Source organism: Argopecten irradians, unplaced genomic scaffold (genome assembly GCF_041381155.1).
Source record: "Argopecten irradians isolate NY unplaced genomic scaffold, Ai_NY scaffold_0262, whole genome shotgun sequence".
NCBI classification, from domain to species: Eukaryota; Metazoa; Mollusca; class Bivalvia; order Pectinida; family Pectinidae; genus Argopecten; species Argopecten irradians.
In genome coordinates this window covers 19,067-35,487 of record NW_027187729.1, presented here as the reverse complement: position 1 = coordinate 35,487, position 16,421 = coordinate 19,067, and the positions used below count along the sequence as shown (strand labels likewise).

General features: G+C 32.7%; 3 long non-coding RNA genes across 3 annotated transcripts; 1 reads left to right on the top strand and 2 right to left on the bottom strand.

Annotated features, from left to right (window-relative positions):
- Nucleotides 1-1,502: 1,502 nt before the first annotated feature.
- Nucleotides 1,503-5,619, bottom strand: LOC138312250 (uncharacterized). The gene is made up of 3 exons (XR_011206891.1): nt 5,448-5,619; nt 4,290-4,408; nt 1,503-1,668 (listed from the first exon to the last, which is right to left on the bottom strand). It is a non-coding gene; the product is annotated as an uncharacterized lncRNA (long non-coding RNA).
- Nucleotides 5,620-5,670: 51 nt separating this feature from the next.
- Nucleotides 5,671-10,460, bottom strand: LOC138312253 (uncharacterized). Its single transcript, XR_011206893.1, has 3 exons — nt 10,304-10,460; nt 8,110-8,156; nt 5,671-5,766 (listed from the first exon to the last, which is right to left on the bottom strand). It is a non-coding gene; the product is annotated as an uncharacterized lncRNA (long non-coding RNA).
- Nucleotides 10,461-10,626: 166 nt separating this feature from the next.
- LOC138312251 (uncharacterized) lies at nt 10,627-14,204 on the top strand. Its single transcript, XR_011206892.1, has 3 exons — nt 10,627-10,787; nt 13,847-13,923; nt 14,120-14,204. It is a non-coding gene; the product is annotated as an uncharacterized lncRNA (long non-coding RNA).
- Nucleotides 14,205-16,421: the final 2,217 nt, after the last annotated feature.

The window sequence follows — 16,421 nt, the reverse complement described above, 5'->3', positions numbered from 1 at the left end:
ATTCATAATACTGTGAACGCTGTCCGATATTATAGTCACATAAATAATTACGCCAATAATATATAATGTTTACACTGAATCAAATAGTTCGAAGAAGGTCGATACCATTTATGTAAAAAAGTACTAGAAAAGATACGAGTTAGTTTAGTCATATTTATACTTATTGATCGTCCGATAAATTTGATAATAACATCAACTTAATATTGTACACAAATGAAACCTTACATATGAATGACAACGTTTCAGAATTGTAATAATTCTTAATATCTGTCTAAACACTTCCTATTTGTGACTTTTCACACGTTGTCTGTAGGCATAGTACTTAACAATCTGTGTAACAGTATTCTCTACTCGATATTGCTTCGAGGAAGTAATATACACAGATGTTTTAAAAAAATATCCAATTTTCAATTACGCTCCAAAATCTTTCAACATGCTCGCTTTCACACAATGTATGTATAACAGCTTCCTCTCTCTAGTCACAAATTGTACAAATTGGACTGTTCAAAAGATTTGTTTTTTTTTTAAATTTTTGTTACAAACATTATTAGTTGTCAATAGTTTATACGTGATTCCATATTACAACCATCTGAGGGTAACATATTTTGTTGTATTAAGAACGCACAAATATAAGTAATTACTGTTTTTACTCCCAATGTCGTCCCTGAATCAATTAAGGTATTTATTAACATTATATAATGTTTTACTCATCTAGGAATAGCTGCAGGGAATATAGAATCTAATCAATATGTGTTGCAAATAAGAAAGGCCTACCTTTTCATCCTCTGTCCACTCGAATTCAGTAGAAGAAAACACATCTAAAATATTAATTTTATTGTTAGAAATCCACTGTTTTCGGATGAGGTGATAGGTTAAGTGTATAATCATTAATTGTTTTTATTACCGCAAAAAGGATATTTTAGCGTCTGGTAGTTTTGGCGTTGGGATGGCTAGATTGTGATACGTTTGGTTTGACGCTGAATCAGTGCTCTATAAATTGTTGGTCTGTAACTTGATCTTAAAGTTATAAAAAAGCTGAAGAGTGGCCATTTAGAAAACACACATACATGTAAATATCTCGATAAGGAAAAACATGATTGGGTTTAAAACATTATTGATCAAAATACAACCCTTTGACATAATGGTCTTTAATAGAAGAACCACGTACTGATATACGTACATGTTTTAAAAGATAAGGTGTTTTTCTCGGTTGGCAGAACACAATTTTTAAACAATAAGATATATTCAATACAGCGCAAAGTCCTATATCGTTTTAATTTGAATTAGTTGCTTTCATAATCCAATTCTTATTCTTTTCATCATATTGATCTATATCTTTCTTGATTTAAACATTTCAACACTACACATAGACTTGATTTTTCGTTTCAATAAATTTACGTTCCTAGGTGAGATTTGTGTCTGAAATAACCGGATCTATTCAAGAATTTTACCATGTTCTATTTCATCATCTAACTGATCCTGATATGCTGACTTACCCAGAGTGAAAGGTTCACTTTTTGCAGAAAGATCGTTATGTGTGTTAGTTACAACACAAGTGTAATCCCCTTCGTCTTCCTCACTCGTGTTATTTATTGTCAAGCTGAAATCGGCGTCGATCGAGTATTTTCTCGACGGGACCTTGATAGTGATTTCCTTGCCATCATTGACCTGTTTAGACATTATATGAATATGATTAGAGAAACAATATATCTCAACTCATAGCAGGCGTGAAATAAATACTGTCAAAGTTATCCCCTTTGATCTGTGAAAATCTGAAGAAAACTACGGTGGTTACAATGTATACAATAAGCTTCCATGTGACCCTCTGGAAGCACGGGTCGGGAATCGCAGCCAGTTCCACCTAACTCACTGTACCCAACCGGACTTGAGTAACTGTAGTTACACTCTACAGACATTGTGATCGCTGATTTAGGTCAGATTTCGCATGCCTCAGTTTACATGTTTGTAGGGCAATGCCGTCAACTGCACGTGTTTAAAAGATAAAATAACTACATTGTGACTAAACTGTAACTCTCTATAAAAGAAGAAAATAGTCATGCAAATATGACCATTTGAAAGGTAACTGGATACATGTTGTGATCTCCTCATTGGGTAACTGAGTCACTATATATGGGTAACTGAAATGTAATGGAATATTCAACTGTTTTGTAAATACCTCACAATCATCACCTGACATAAATATTTAAAGTGCAAATGGACACACCTTTTTACGCATTGATTTTATAGTAAGATATGTCACTGAGATAGCTAATATGAATGAAACTAATTGTAAAAATTACAAAACACACTTAAAATAATCCACATCCTTAACTTGCGTTAATAAATTAGGATTACATTAATGATACACTGAATAGTCAGGCAAAGAAAACCAATCTACATTCATACATTTGTCTTCCAAAAGTACTAACATATCAAAATGATGGTCAAGTTCAGTTTTAGTTACGTTGTCCAGTTTTGTCAATTGAAAATATGGAAAAGCCTCGTGTAAATTTAGCACAGTTCTAAAAATAAATTCGCCTAACTCTTTGAAAGCGACGCTGCGTGGAGGACGTTTCAGGATTCATAAATTATTTTGTTCGCATGCAGAGATATTTTGACGGGAAATTTTAATTTTCTGTTTCATAATATTTTTTCTGGATATATTAACACTATTTTACCGACTATATGCTTCCTTTGCCCGACTATTCGCTTTAAATACGCAGAGTTTTTTTTGGCTTCAAAATCAATTTGTCGTAAAATTAGGTCGTAGATGTCCATATAAATAGATATAAAATAAAGAATCAAGTATCTTTTATTAACAAAAATAATTTAAAAAAAATAAAAAATATGTTCAAAAGATGGACACAAGGGGTCCCATTGCCACATACCCAAAGTAATTTTAGTAAACATCATTTCGGGCCCTTTATGCCTTTTTAAAATATACAAAATATATAAAAATCACATAAAAAGTAGTTATGGACCTAGACATTTAACACTGCAAAATTTGAAAAATATCGGTGCGTGGGCGGATTTTGCAACCCCACCTTAAAAAGAAAACTTTCCTGAATTAGTCATATACATGTACATGTACAGCTGTAATCAACTTCGCTATGCAAGGTACATATGTATTCAGTACGATACTGTCAAATACCATGGGTATAATCATTTTTGTATGTAAATAACGATGTCTAAATTTCAATAAATTTATATCAGACAGGGTGTTAATCTCGTTGACATATTTCTGTTTCTGGTGTTCAGACGTCAATAGACGTGTGCCTACAATATCGTCACAAATTGAAAGAAACCCCGCCTTGCCACCTTCAAGCGACAGCGATTTTAAATCATGTGTATTCATAATCACTATTAATTTATCAAACGGTTAATGAATAATATGAACGGATCTGACATCTCGAAATGGCTTATGAAATGTTGACAGAAATGCTATGATATAAAGAGAGAGAGAGAGAGTGGACATAATATCAATAGTTTACAACTGATTTACAATCATTTCAGACACGTTTTTAATTACACACAATTAGTCAAAATGATAGTACATTCGAAATATCCATGAATAATGAAAAAATAGCTATAAATAGGTTGGCCGATCCAAGCCTAATTCGTCATTTACGCTACATATTTGTCAGATACCCATCCTTCACCTAAAATCATAACTCAGTTACGCACATTTGAATTTCAGCTACCCACTAAATCAATTTTGTGGTGGCTTGTTTCGTATATTCATACTCATTTACATATACGTTAAGCTTCAAAATTTAATTGTATACAAACATAGTTCATAAGACACGAATAAAACCTTTACCGCTATAACAAAATACGTAAGCCGACGTTTGTGAAATCTGGCCTAAATCAGCGGTTGCCATTTTTGTAGAGCTCAACTACAGTTACCAACATCCGGTTAGGTACTGTGTAACTGATCAACCATTACCAGCAGGTTACCTTACTGGCCCGAGAATGGCCAGATGAAATCTCTCTGATGAATATCCTACGTGAAATCTTTGTAGGGATGCCTTCACTAGTTTGGGACAAATAGAATTTGTCTCCCATTTTAGGGTGAGATAGGAGAATCTCAACTCGAGGGGTAAGATTATTAAATTGTTAAATACGTTGCTTTGCAGAATGTTATACAGCTTAGGAATCATATTATCAAATTTAGTTCTGAAAAATGCCGTTTAAAAATAAACAATTTTAGATTCATAGTATCTTTTCATTTCAAAAAGATGATACGTTTAAAATATCTAACCTTTAAAACATGTGTGTTGTGTATTTACCTTTCCTTGAAACAGCCATTTGCATTCGTCAGCATCCCTTATCTCACAGCTGATAACCACAGGAGAGTTTTTAACAGCTGTTATACGTTTGACCTTGCTAGTGACTGACGGGCGAACCTCTTGAAAAGGAAAAAAAGCAACAGATGAATTTTCATTATCACACCTTTGTCTTTGATAACATTTTGCCTATGTGAAACTAGCGATGTCTGAGACATCGTATAAACGTTATGGCTGTTATTAAGTTATGACATAGTTTGATATCAGTCCAGGCTGATATGAGTTATTCGGGTTTTTAACTCCGGATTTTAGCACAGGCATCTGGGGCTTTTTTGGTTTTCACTTGGACCTGTTTTGATTTGACTGGAGACTTTTCTCTTAAAGGTAGGATCAGGTCAAAACTAGTTTTGTCCTCATCACCAAAAACATCGACATTGATATTTTTAAACACAAAAGGAAACTATTATGGTCACAAAAAAATGACATTCTGCTCTCAACGAAAAGAGACACATGAATAAATTGAACAGTTTAATATTTTGCGAGTTTTCTCGTCAAATTCTAAATTCCTGTCTGTTGTAAAAGTATTCAAAATATTCTGAAATGAACCCGCTTTGCAAAAGTTATCATTTGTTTTCAATATATCAGTAAAAAGAGTGCGAGAATTTTGATATCGCACTTTTTATCAGCCATTGACCTGATATATATTAATCATCATATCATAGAAATAATAAACCCAAAATGTTACATTTTAGGACACCCCATCAATTTGAATGCTCAAATGATTGAAGATGCGTTATTTGATGAAGATTAATTTTGATCCCTACATGAATAAAAACTACATAATTTAAAGGTTGTAAATAGGATGAAGATCCGCCCACAATAATGTGTGATATTTGAATTTAAGTAAATTAACTGCATCTAATACTTTGTTTAGTTTTGCTAGTTTGACATACAATTAACAGTTATGGTAATTTAAGGACTTTTAATTACTAATAATAACTAATATTACGATAAAGATGAGAAGTGAAATTATAGACCACAACTGTAATTATCTATTTTTAATAACAGTAGGTGATGAATAACATATTGAAAACCCTTCTTGTTTCGCGAGTATGAAAATTATGGCCACATAACTTTAAGTAACAAAATAGATTTACTCACTGACACAGATACCCGCCTTTTCTTTTGACTCTGTAGTGGTACAGTAATAGAACCCTTCGTCATTGCGTGTAACATTGTGTATTGTCAGTGATGAGGTTCCTCCAGCCGTTCTTACACTGTATTTTGTATCTTCCTCTTTTTCCTGAATATCCAAGCCGCTTTCAAGTTTCCAGATAACTTTTTTTGTTTCCACAGTTATCTAACTTGCATTTTAATGTAACGTTGGAACCCGAATCTGCCTCGACAGATTTATTAACGGGAGTACATTTTGGACGAGGAGGTGGTGGAGGAGAAGGTGCAGAAGGAGCAGGTTTAGATTCTGAAACGATGAGAATAATTTCAAAGTGGTTATCATCATATAACAAGATAAAATGTTACAATCTAAAACTGTTACAATCAGTCGTATAGCTGATAAAACCATCTCCTGTCGTCCACACAATTGCTTGCTCTTGATCTCCCTATTTCATATTTTTGTATGAATTAAAAGTAATTATTCCCAGTATCTTAATATAACGCTTAACATAAGATATCTGCTGTTATATTTCTATCTACATGTATTGGAGATATTGACGATAGTACAGCAGCAAACACATTTTCAAAACTTATACAAACAGACTATGTGAACCTGATGTAAAGCTTAGAGAATTAATTCAATGTAATCAACAGTTCATTAAGATTGTTTGTAACATAATATAATAATGATTAGAATTTTAGAGTTAGGAATTTGCACTTGCAATAGCGTATATATATATTATCTACATTTACACTATGGCCTTCGAATATGTTGTTGGACGTTGTTTATCTATTCACATTGACATATATATGTGCATGTTACTTTTAGGGTCACTGTATACTTACTAATAATGTAGTTAATTATGAAACTGATACGCCCGAATTGAATAAACATGTTATACAGTAGCTATCGTGGTATCAGATGTATCAGTTATTAATATCATACCCAAATATTGATGTTTGATATCTCTGTATGTTACCATATAACTCTCCAGTGAAAGTATCTATGCCAGTCGACTCCTGAATTACTCATTAAACGTACCGAGTTCTACACTTCACCACATCGAAACTACGACCTATGGACAAGAACTTCCTACAAGACTTTCAACATTACACATTTTTTCTAACCGATTTTAATAATGTCGTGTTCGTATCCTAACGCAGATTTGGCCAATGACACTTTTGCTTTTTACAATTCTTTTTTTTATTTATCATTTATTATTTATCGGCACATAGTTTACTTTGGTTTGAATCATATCTTAACCAAAGAAAACAATCGGTTAAAATTGAGAACATTAAATCTACCTCCCAACAAGTTATATCAGGTGTTCCTCAGGGATCAATACTTGGTCCTCTGCTGTTTATTTTGTATATAAATGACTTACCATTATACACTAAACATTCAAATATCGACATGTATGCTGATGACTCTACCATTCACATCAACGGCACGACTCTTGATGTAATTCAATCAAATCTCCAAATTGACCTAAATCATATAAAGCAGTGGTGTACAAATAACAATATGGCTTTTAATAAAGAAAAAACGACATGTATGCTCCTTGGCAAACCCAGAGCATTACATACTGCTGGAGTTTTAGAGCTAGAATTAGACAATTACATATTAAACTCAGTCACTACACAAAAAGTGCTAGGGATACACATCGATCACACCCTTGGATGGAATGAACAAGTTAATAAGGTTTACTCTAAATTGGCAACTAGATTAGCCCTCCTCAGAAAATTAAATACCTATTTGTCAAAAGACGCGAAACTGTTGTATTATCATGCTTATATCTCACCAATTCTTGACTATGCGTCTATTGTCTGGGGAAATTGTACTAAAGAACAGATAAAACAATTAACAAAAATTCAAAAGCAGGCATTGAGAATAATTCTTAATAAACCACCTCTCACACCTTCTAAGGAAATGTTTAATGAACTCAAAATACTACCCTTTGAGTATAGAATCAAATACCACATGTGTGTGTTAATATACAAATCAATTCACGGAGTGGCCCCTGAATACATATCAACATTATTTACACCAGTCTCATCCAGCTGTTCGTATGGTCTAAGGTCAGCCTCAAAAGATGCTTTTGTGCTCCCAAAACCTCGTACAGAATTAATGAAAAAGTCATTTAGCTACTCTGGAGTGATTAACTGGAATTTATTACCCAGGCAAATTAAAGAATGTGCACCACTTGCAAATTTTAAATACCGATTAAAAATGCATTTATTGCAAATGTATATTGAAATTGTTTAATTGTTGTAAACAACACAATCGAGATCCTGTCCATGAATAGTATGTGGTGATGAATCTATTTTTACTTTGATTAATTTAACTTGATTTGTAGTCGTAGTTGATATACATATAAATGTAAATGTTTTCGTATGTTATTTTTTTTTTTTTATTAATTACCTTAGTTTAGTTGATTTACTTCTATATATACATGTATAATTTGTCATACTATTGTCTGTTGTATTGCATGCTTTTGTGTCGACCCCATGGGAGATGAGCCATTGGCTCAATGGGTCATCGACGTTTAAATAAAGTTATTATTATTATTATTATTATTCGTCCTTACACTGAAGAGTTTTCATATAAACATATGTAATATAAATAGTTTTAATAGTTGTATATACTCACCGCTTCCACCCATTTCGCTGAATAGCCGATGAAAGATACTCGAATTTCTGTGAAATAATCACTATGTTATTTATATTATTATATACATGTATGATATGATTAATTTCGTTGGCATAAATATTACGGGCGAAGTTATAAGACTATGAGTTAACCATTTGTTCGCCTCTCGCAAACCAGGTAGGCAATTTTGCAAATAATGTTAACCGTCAAATAGATAATTCGTTGAAAACGTAAAGACATGTGCAATCTGGTGGTTGGAGTGCTTTGACATAACGCTATTTTCATATATGCTATCACAAGCATATTATAACAATAATTTTGCAATATATTTTAACCCTATATGTGTCAAAACAAATCAAAGATAATCAAAATTCATTGGATTTGTAAATTACCGGTATAACAATGATATAAATATTAATGATTATGACAAGAAAGTATATATTTTTTTCGTATGTCTAATCAATACAATAACAATTTTAATCCCATTTAATTATAAAAACGTTTGGATGTAACGTTATTTACAAATAGGCTTATTTATTATATTGACGATGTAGAACCCCAAACTTCTTTGCATATATAGAAATGTGGAAAGTTCAAGACTTTGAAAATATTAGCTTCAGTTAATACATAAATTAGTTATGAGTAGTTGTTTTAATTGAAAAAAAGTTAATGTTATTCGTAATTGTCAAATAAGAAACAAAAGGCCATAGAGTGAACGTTCTTTTTTTTGTTAGCTTGATTTGACATACAAATTGAAATGGGAAAAACGTTAAGTAAAGATGAACAGTGGGGAGTAGGAGTCAAATGAAACAGCAAATGCAAAAGGTTACAACCATGTGAACCTAATCCGACATCGATGTTATTTTATTATTATCGATGACCTTTTTTTTAGGATTTTTTTTAATACAAAATCAATAATAAAACTGTTAAAATAAAGGTAACTGTAATACTCATTGAACGACGAAGTTTAATTTCATTAATATACAAATCTGATTTTGTTTTAAAAACGCTATTAAAGATGCTCCACCGCCGACAGAGCATAAACGATACCCATCATTTGAACCATAACTGGTGTTTAATCATTTATATGGGAGACTGAAGTTGGTTCCGAGTTCCGAGTTCCGTTTAAGCTAAACGGAACTCGGAACCAGTTCCGAGTTCCGTTTAAGTAAAACGGAACTCGGAACCAGTTCCGAGTTCCGTTTAAGAATTTTGTTTTTTAAAATAAAATTTTAAAAATGTAATTTGAACATATTACAAATGTTCTCTCTTGTGTTTTGTAATTTTTTTCATTTTTTTTTGTAATTCCAAAGAACATCTATTTCCGTTTATGTAAAACGGAACTCGGAACCAGTTCCGAGTTCCGTTTAAGGACATTATCTATCATTTTAGATAAAAGTTGTCAATGTGCTTTGTACATATTAGAAATGTTGCCTGCTCACTTTTCGTTTGAATTAATATTAGTAAATCCACTTTAATTTGGTTTTCGATCGACTGCCATTTCCCAGTTCCGTTTAAGTAAAACGGAACTCGGAACCAGTTCCGAGTTCCGTTTTACTTAAACGGAAATGGGAAATGGAAGCGATCGAAAACTAAATTAAAGTGGATTTACCACTAGTGACCCATGAAAAATGACAACAAGCAACATTATTCATATGTTTTAGGCATATTGAATGATTTTATCTAAAATGATAGAAAATTTCCTTAAACGGAAGTTCCGAGTTCCGTTTTACTTAAACGGAACTGGGAAATGGAAGTCGATCGAAAACTAAATTAAAGTGGATTTACCACTAGTAACCCATGAAAAATGACAACAAGCAACATTATTCATATGTTTTAGGCATATTGAATGATTTTATCTAAAATGATAGAAAATTTCCTTAAACGGAACTCGGAACTGTAGCTTAAACGGAACTCGGAACTAGGAACCAACTTCAGCCTCCCCATTTATATATGAGTCTAATTAATACAAAATACATCGTGGATTTTATTTCGGGACGCAATAACTTTTTTTTTAATATTTAAGTAAAATAGGAAGTTCAAAACTTTTAAACGAAGATAATGGTGTAAAGTACATAACTTTTGTAACTGAATAAAAATACTAATTCGTTTGCTCCTGTTTTCGAAAGAGAAAAAAAATATCATTCGTCAGCGGTGATTCATCTTTAGAAAAATAGATATTTTACAAACTTACTTAATGTCCTTTTTCGAATCGCCGTATGTCTGTAGAATGTATCTGTATTGTTAACAGTCCAGGCTTCTTTGTTCAGGTTAAGTCTTCGTATTAGGTATGATACTCCTAGAATCAGCAAAATATGAATACTGATTACAAGTTACAAAACGAACCTGACGCAAGTGTTCTGGTCTATACAATATTTGATAATGGTATGTACGTTTTATTTATCCCTGTTTTTATTACGCCATTGCTAAGGATTGATTGCATAAAATTAAAGAATAGAATGTGTTTGCAACCAAGACGACTGTCGGTGGTTACCAATGCATGACCGATACGTAAGGTGAATCCGTTTAAGAGTTAGTTTAAGAATACCGAATAGGGGAATTTTCTTCTTTAAAACTTAATACGAGTACGTGGCGTGTGAAGGATCTTTTGTGGGATTTTTACCTTAACATCAAGGCAGAAGCAAATCGCAACACTGATCAGGAAGATTCCTATCATAGTAAGTAATCGTACTACTTCTTCGGTAATCAGTGGTAAGAGTATTAAGGGCATATACTTACAGAAACTATACGTTTCATATATGAACAAAGAAATTCCAGACACTCGTATTATTTTCTCCCAACCTGTACCATCTCTTCCAAAATAATTTTGGAACCAAATTGATTGGCAAATTACTATCGCAGATAGACATTAATAATCTTTACACCTGATATTATATTTAGGTTAATATAAAGATAAAGGTAATTTTGTTGAATTGCTATTTAAGGTTACTACCTTATGCGATTCGATATACCTTGTATGTTTGGAAGCGATGTTTATCTATATACCCTGTTAGATATGTCCTTATATATATTCCTAGATATGATTTTACTTATATCGGTAAAATTTACGGTAAAACAAGGCTTATTTCGTTTCAACCAAATAAAAATGTTTGAGAAGAAATGATACAGGCGTTTGGGGATTCTTGTTTTTTGTTTAATGACGAGACATGAAGGTATAGTAAGATGACTGTTCTAGACACGAACATGTGTGTAAGTGTAGTGAAGTGAGTGTGCTGGTTTTGAACTTCGTTGAGACAGCGGAAAAATTATTAAGTTTCTGCGGCGGCTCATTGTGTTGCGCCACAAGCGTTCCCTGTATGCTATATTCATGTAATCAACTGGTTCTTACCCACCGTATCGTGGTGTCATACGAGCGCTCACTGTGTTCGTCATTGATTGATCAGAAGCGTAGATTTGGCCACACCCACTAGGATGGTTAAAATGCTCGGTCATACCCGCGCTAATAGCATACCCTAATGTATTAAAAGGAGGAGCGCGGAGATACGCATCGTTACACTGTTATAATATAATAAAATAAGCTGTAATACGCTAAATTAGGTGTAATTATGTGGGTAGTACAAGGTAGAGATACGTTAATGTAGGGTCTGTTACGCTGTCCTACACTTTAATACGCTAATTTTAGGAGTTAGGATGGTGGTATAAGTACAATGAGGTGCCCTGTGACACGAAGGGACACGCTATATTGTACGTTGGTCTAGGATTTTTTTACGTTGTAATACGCTTATGGACGCTTCGGTACATTATTTCTGTGACTAGAACGCTTGTGTCTGCATAAATGCACAATAGGGTATTTGCAATACGTCCGACATTAGCTTATTGGCGCATGAGGAAGTCAAATTTGGTATTAATATATTTTGATTAAAATTATTGATAAACGACACCAAAATGATGATTTGTTTACAAAACATGCAATCTTAAGTGTCGGACAACAGAAAGGAATAAAATTATTTTGAACAGTGAAATAATAGCTATGATTTTCAGTGTGTATAGTTTTGTTTTAATTAACGTAGACATTCCCTTGTATGATTTAATAGTTTGTGGAAAAAGTAATAATAAAATAAGATTATGTTCTACAATTAACGTTTACGAGCTCCTTTATGTCAAACAACAACTGTATTTTACCTTTAGAGAAAGACATATTTTTATGCCTGGTGAGTTTGTTTGAAACAAAGGTACAAACATAAATAAATTACTGAAAAAAGAGATATTGTTTTTTGAAAGGTGTGATGGCTCATTAGGCAATCAATGTAAATATAAGGTAGAAATCTGCAACTAAAATGTACTGTTGTGTAACTCACCCGCCATACACATACATAGTACCAGCACATAAAGTTTTAAAGATACCTACACATACAGTTTAAAACTGGGACATGCAGTTCACATTAAGTATAAATCTGCAATGGTGTGACGAATTTATGGTGGCATTCATTTTTTGCCAATGACGCCATATGGATATTTCGCTAGTTCTCATTTTGTTTCACACTCCTTTCACAATGTACAAAATTCCCGTAAATAACTTCTACAATAAACCCTATCAAAATAAAAAAGTTGGTTATGCAATTGTTTACTTTATCGGTAGGCAATATTACTAAAGGGTCTGCTCTCGTGAAGTTTCAGTCGCTTTGAAGTCTCGTTTCAATATTGATTGTCTCAATATGTAACAGCATGCCTTATACAAGATATGTAAAAAATAGACGTCTATTACTTGTTGAATTGAATTTTTTATTCAGGAATTTTTAAGAAATGTCAATTTGGCGGCCATTTTGAATAGGTACATTTCTTATTCTTTTTACTTTTTAATTTTTACATTTAAATGAAGATAAAGAGATTTAAAATTTTAGAAAGAAATGCTAAATGATAACAAATTTTGTAACGGGACGAAACAAATCAAGCACACTGACCCCCTTATTTTTATGAATTTAGAAACAGAAACCTTTGTTCGTTTGATCTGCAAATATTTAGAAAACGTTAGTCATCAGAACTCTCTCTTTGAAGCATTGAACAAAAAATTGTAAACCAGATGTATTTTTATCTTCAAAATTTAGAGGGTATAAGTACCATATACAACTGTTCAGAGTAAAATTAATGGGTTGACTTTGTGATATTACTGTTAATAGTAACAGATGCTACACCTTTGACAAACAGTTTGTTTTCTTTATCACAATAGGAACAGATGAACTATTCAGTTACAAAAATTACTTACTTTACGCCATTACCACCACTGACAAGCTTTTCATTTTACTTCATCATAAATGTAGCTGTAAAACAGCATGGTAACGGGAAATAATGAGTTTTTCTGGTGGTTATGTGCCTTCGTTAGGTAACCTCTTAGGTAGCTCTTGGTGTAACTAGAACTATGCGCATGACTTTGAAAATTTTTCTGGTGTTGTTGTAAGGTTCCACAGTGTCAGGTATAGAAAAGAAATTTATTTTATTCATTCTTCCTTTTTTTTTAATTTAAACAACATCCGACGAAACAAAATAAAATCCGTATGGCCCAATGTATCTAATAAGTAATTTGATGACATTACCATAGTTTGATGTTTTAAATGCATTTTCTATTTAAAAATTCTATTGTCACAATGAAGATACCTTACCTGTTTTATATTATGTATAGCATCGCATTTAGATCTGCTTTATAAAAATGTGTTTTATTGTTAAACTCGCCAATAGGAAGGGATTCGAATGGTAATGTAGCATTATGTTTTAACTACAGATCAGACAGAAATGGCGGGGCAACAGACACAAAATAGCCAAGAGGCAAAAGAACATTGGGAGGACATTCAGAAACAGGTAAATACAATGATACATGCTCTAATTAAGAAAGTTAAAGAGTAAGACTGAGATTGTGGAGATTATCCGTTTAGTAATTAGTTAGCATGTAATAAATAACGTAATAAATATATCTGAATTATAACTAGAATGAGTATACAGCATTTCATAAATAATTTACATGTTATGTTTTATTCTCAAATTAACAACGTAATAGATGCCCCAAGAAGATTCAAGTGCAGGGGATCAGGACCACCCTCATGGTCGTGAACAGACGAGCATTTTATCTCGGGGTAAGACAGCTCATGTTGCTTTAAATGTTGTTAAGTATCTCTTTACCTAGACCTTTATAGTATGCTCAGCCTCAGTACTTGCATGTAACATCAATGGTAATCTTTTACCTGTACTATTTTGAACTATCCACAATGACAAAGCTAATCTATATCGTCTCCAACATGCCTCCACTTCTATTTCAACTCCAATATGCCTGTGTGGATGTTCCTCAATTAAAATTTCCGAATTCATAATTATAATCATATAACCGCACTTATTCGACCGATTTTTTAGTGTTAATAAGCGCTGATGCATGGATTTTAATCCCTTTTATCACAATCAGGTCACTGTCTCCAACGAATTCGGTGATCGCTGTTTCCGAAATCCATACATTACAGTTCGACCCCTGTGAATAATATTTGTACTTTTAATATGATACGCATCTGCAATTAACAAATGTGTAGATCAAATATCTTTTTTGGTATATATTATATAAATAATTCGACTTCGCATCGGGTGACAGTGATACCCTCGGGGCGACACTTCTAATGCAGGTAGTATGTATTTTATTATACTAAAAGTCTAGAAGCAAAACTAATTCTCAAGTAGTTGCATTTAACGGAAACATGTGTAAACTGCATTTGTTGGACAGATATTTTAACATGACGCGCTAATGCGCGGCATTTAAAATATTTGTCAAACAAATGCAGTATATACACCAGTAAACAACAAATATAAAAAGCATTCTTTAAATAAATAATTTTTAAAAATATACTAAATTTATTGAACATCACAATAAAATGGTCCAACCCCATTCTCCTTCTCAAATCGATATGAAAATGGAAGACAACCGAAACATACGGATACCGGTGCTGAAAAACCGTGATTAAGCTACTTCACTAGCTCACAAACAATCACAAAATGCCGGATTAGGGATCCTCAACGTATGACGGAAAGGAAGAAAAAAAAGTATAGAAAACATCATATTTGGAAACTATGATCAAGAAGGATTCAACTTAAAGATATTGACATACGAATATTAGTTTAATCGGATAAAAAGAGTAGCTGGAAGAAATCACTTTAATTTAAAATATTAACAAAATTTATGTACGAAACATATGGAGAACTTAATTTGTTTTTCTTAATTTTCAAACTGAACGTAGGTAACCTAGGAACATAGTAGTCATTAATAATATGCTTTAATATTGAACCTTTAATTTTGATTATTAATCGTTATGTTGATATACAAAAATCATTAATATCGGGTAATTGAGACATTCAACTTAAAACGTCATTGATAAATAAATCATGATCAGATAGTAGTATACTCTTGATATATGATTGTTATATCTAGTTGTTTTGTATTAAGGTTCATGTAAAGGCTTTAACCAGTGATATTTTACAAGCCTGAAACTCATTACTGTGCTGCAATTGAACAGAACTAATTTCATTAATTGTTGGTATATACCCTGGCTAACTGTCAGTCTTATTGTTGATATGTAATTTGTGAAGCTGCTTGTAAAATTCAGTAAAATATGAGAAACATGTATATTTGTCGAGAAGACATAGAACTCCTGTGAATTGCATTGATGGAACCAAATAATCATGCCATCGTGTTCAGTTGTGAATATGCCAGGTACTCCAACAGTTTGTTTGGCAAAATCGGACCAGCAAATAGCGCAGGAGCCTATTGTAGTAAATGCAAATGGCTGCTATAAATGGCGGATCACAAATGTCGCATATAAGAAGCCATCTCAATTGATACAAATGTACTTATAGACACCATAAGGTACTCTGAACATGACAAAAAGACTCTTCACGAAAAAAATAGTTCAACCGATCTGTTTGGGGCAAAAAATGCAAATTTCCGGAAAGAGCCTTAAAGTCCACATTTTAACTATTTTTTTCGTAAATAGTCTTCTTGTCATGTTCAGAGTACCTTATAGTGTATATAAGAGCACTTGTATTAATTAAAATGTCTTCTTATATGCTATGTTAGATGGAGTACCTGGCATAGTGACTACTGAACACGATAGCATGCTAATTTGGTGCCATCAATGCAATTCACACGAGTTCTATGTCTTCTCCAGAAATATACATTTTTCTCTTATTTTACTGAAATTTACAAGCAGCTTCACAAATTACATATCCACAGTAAGACTGACAGTTAGCCAGTGTACATACCAACAGTTAATGAAGTTAGGTTTGTTCCATTGCAGCACAGTAATGAGTTATAGCCTAGCAAA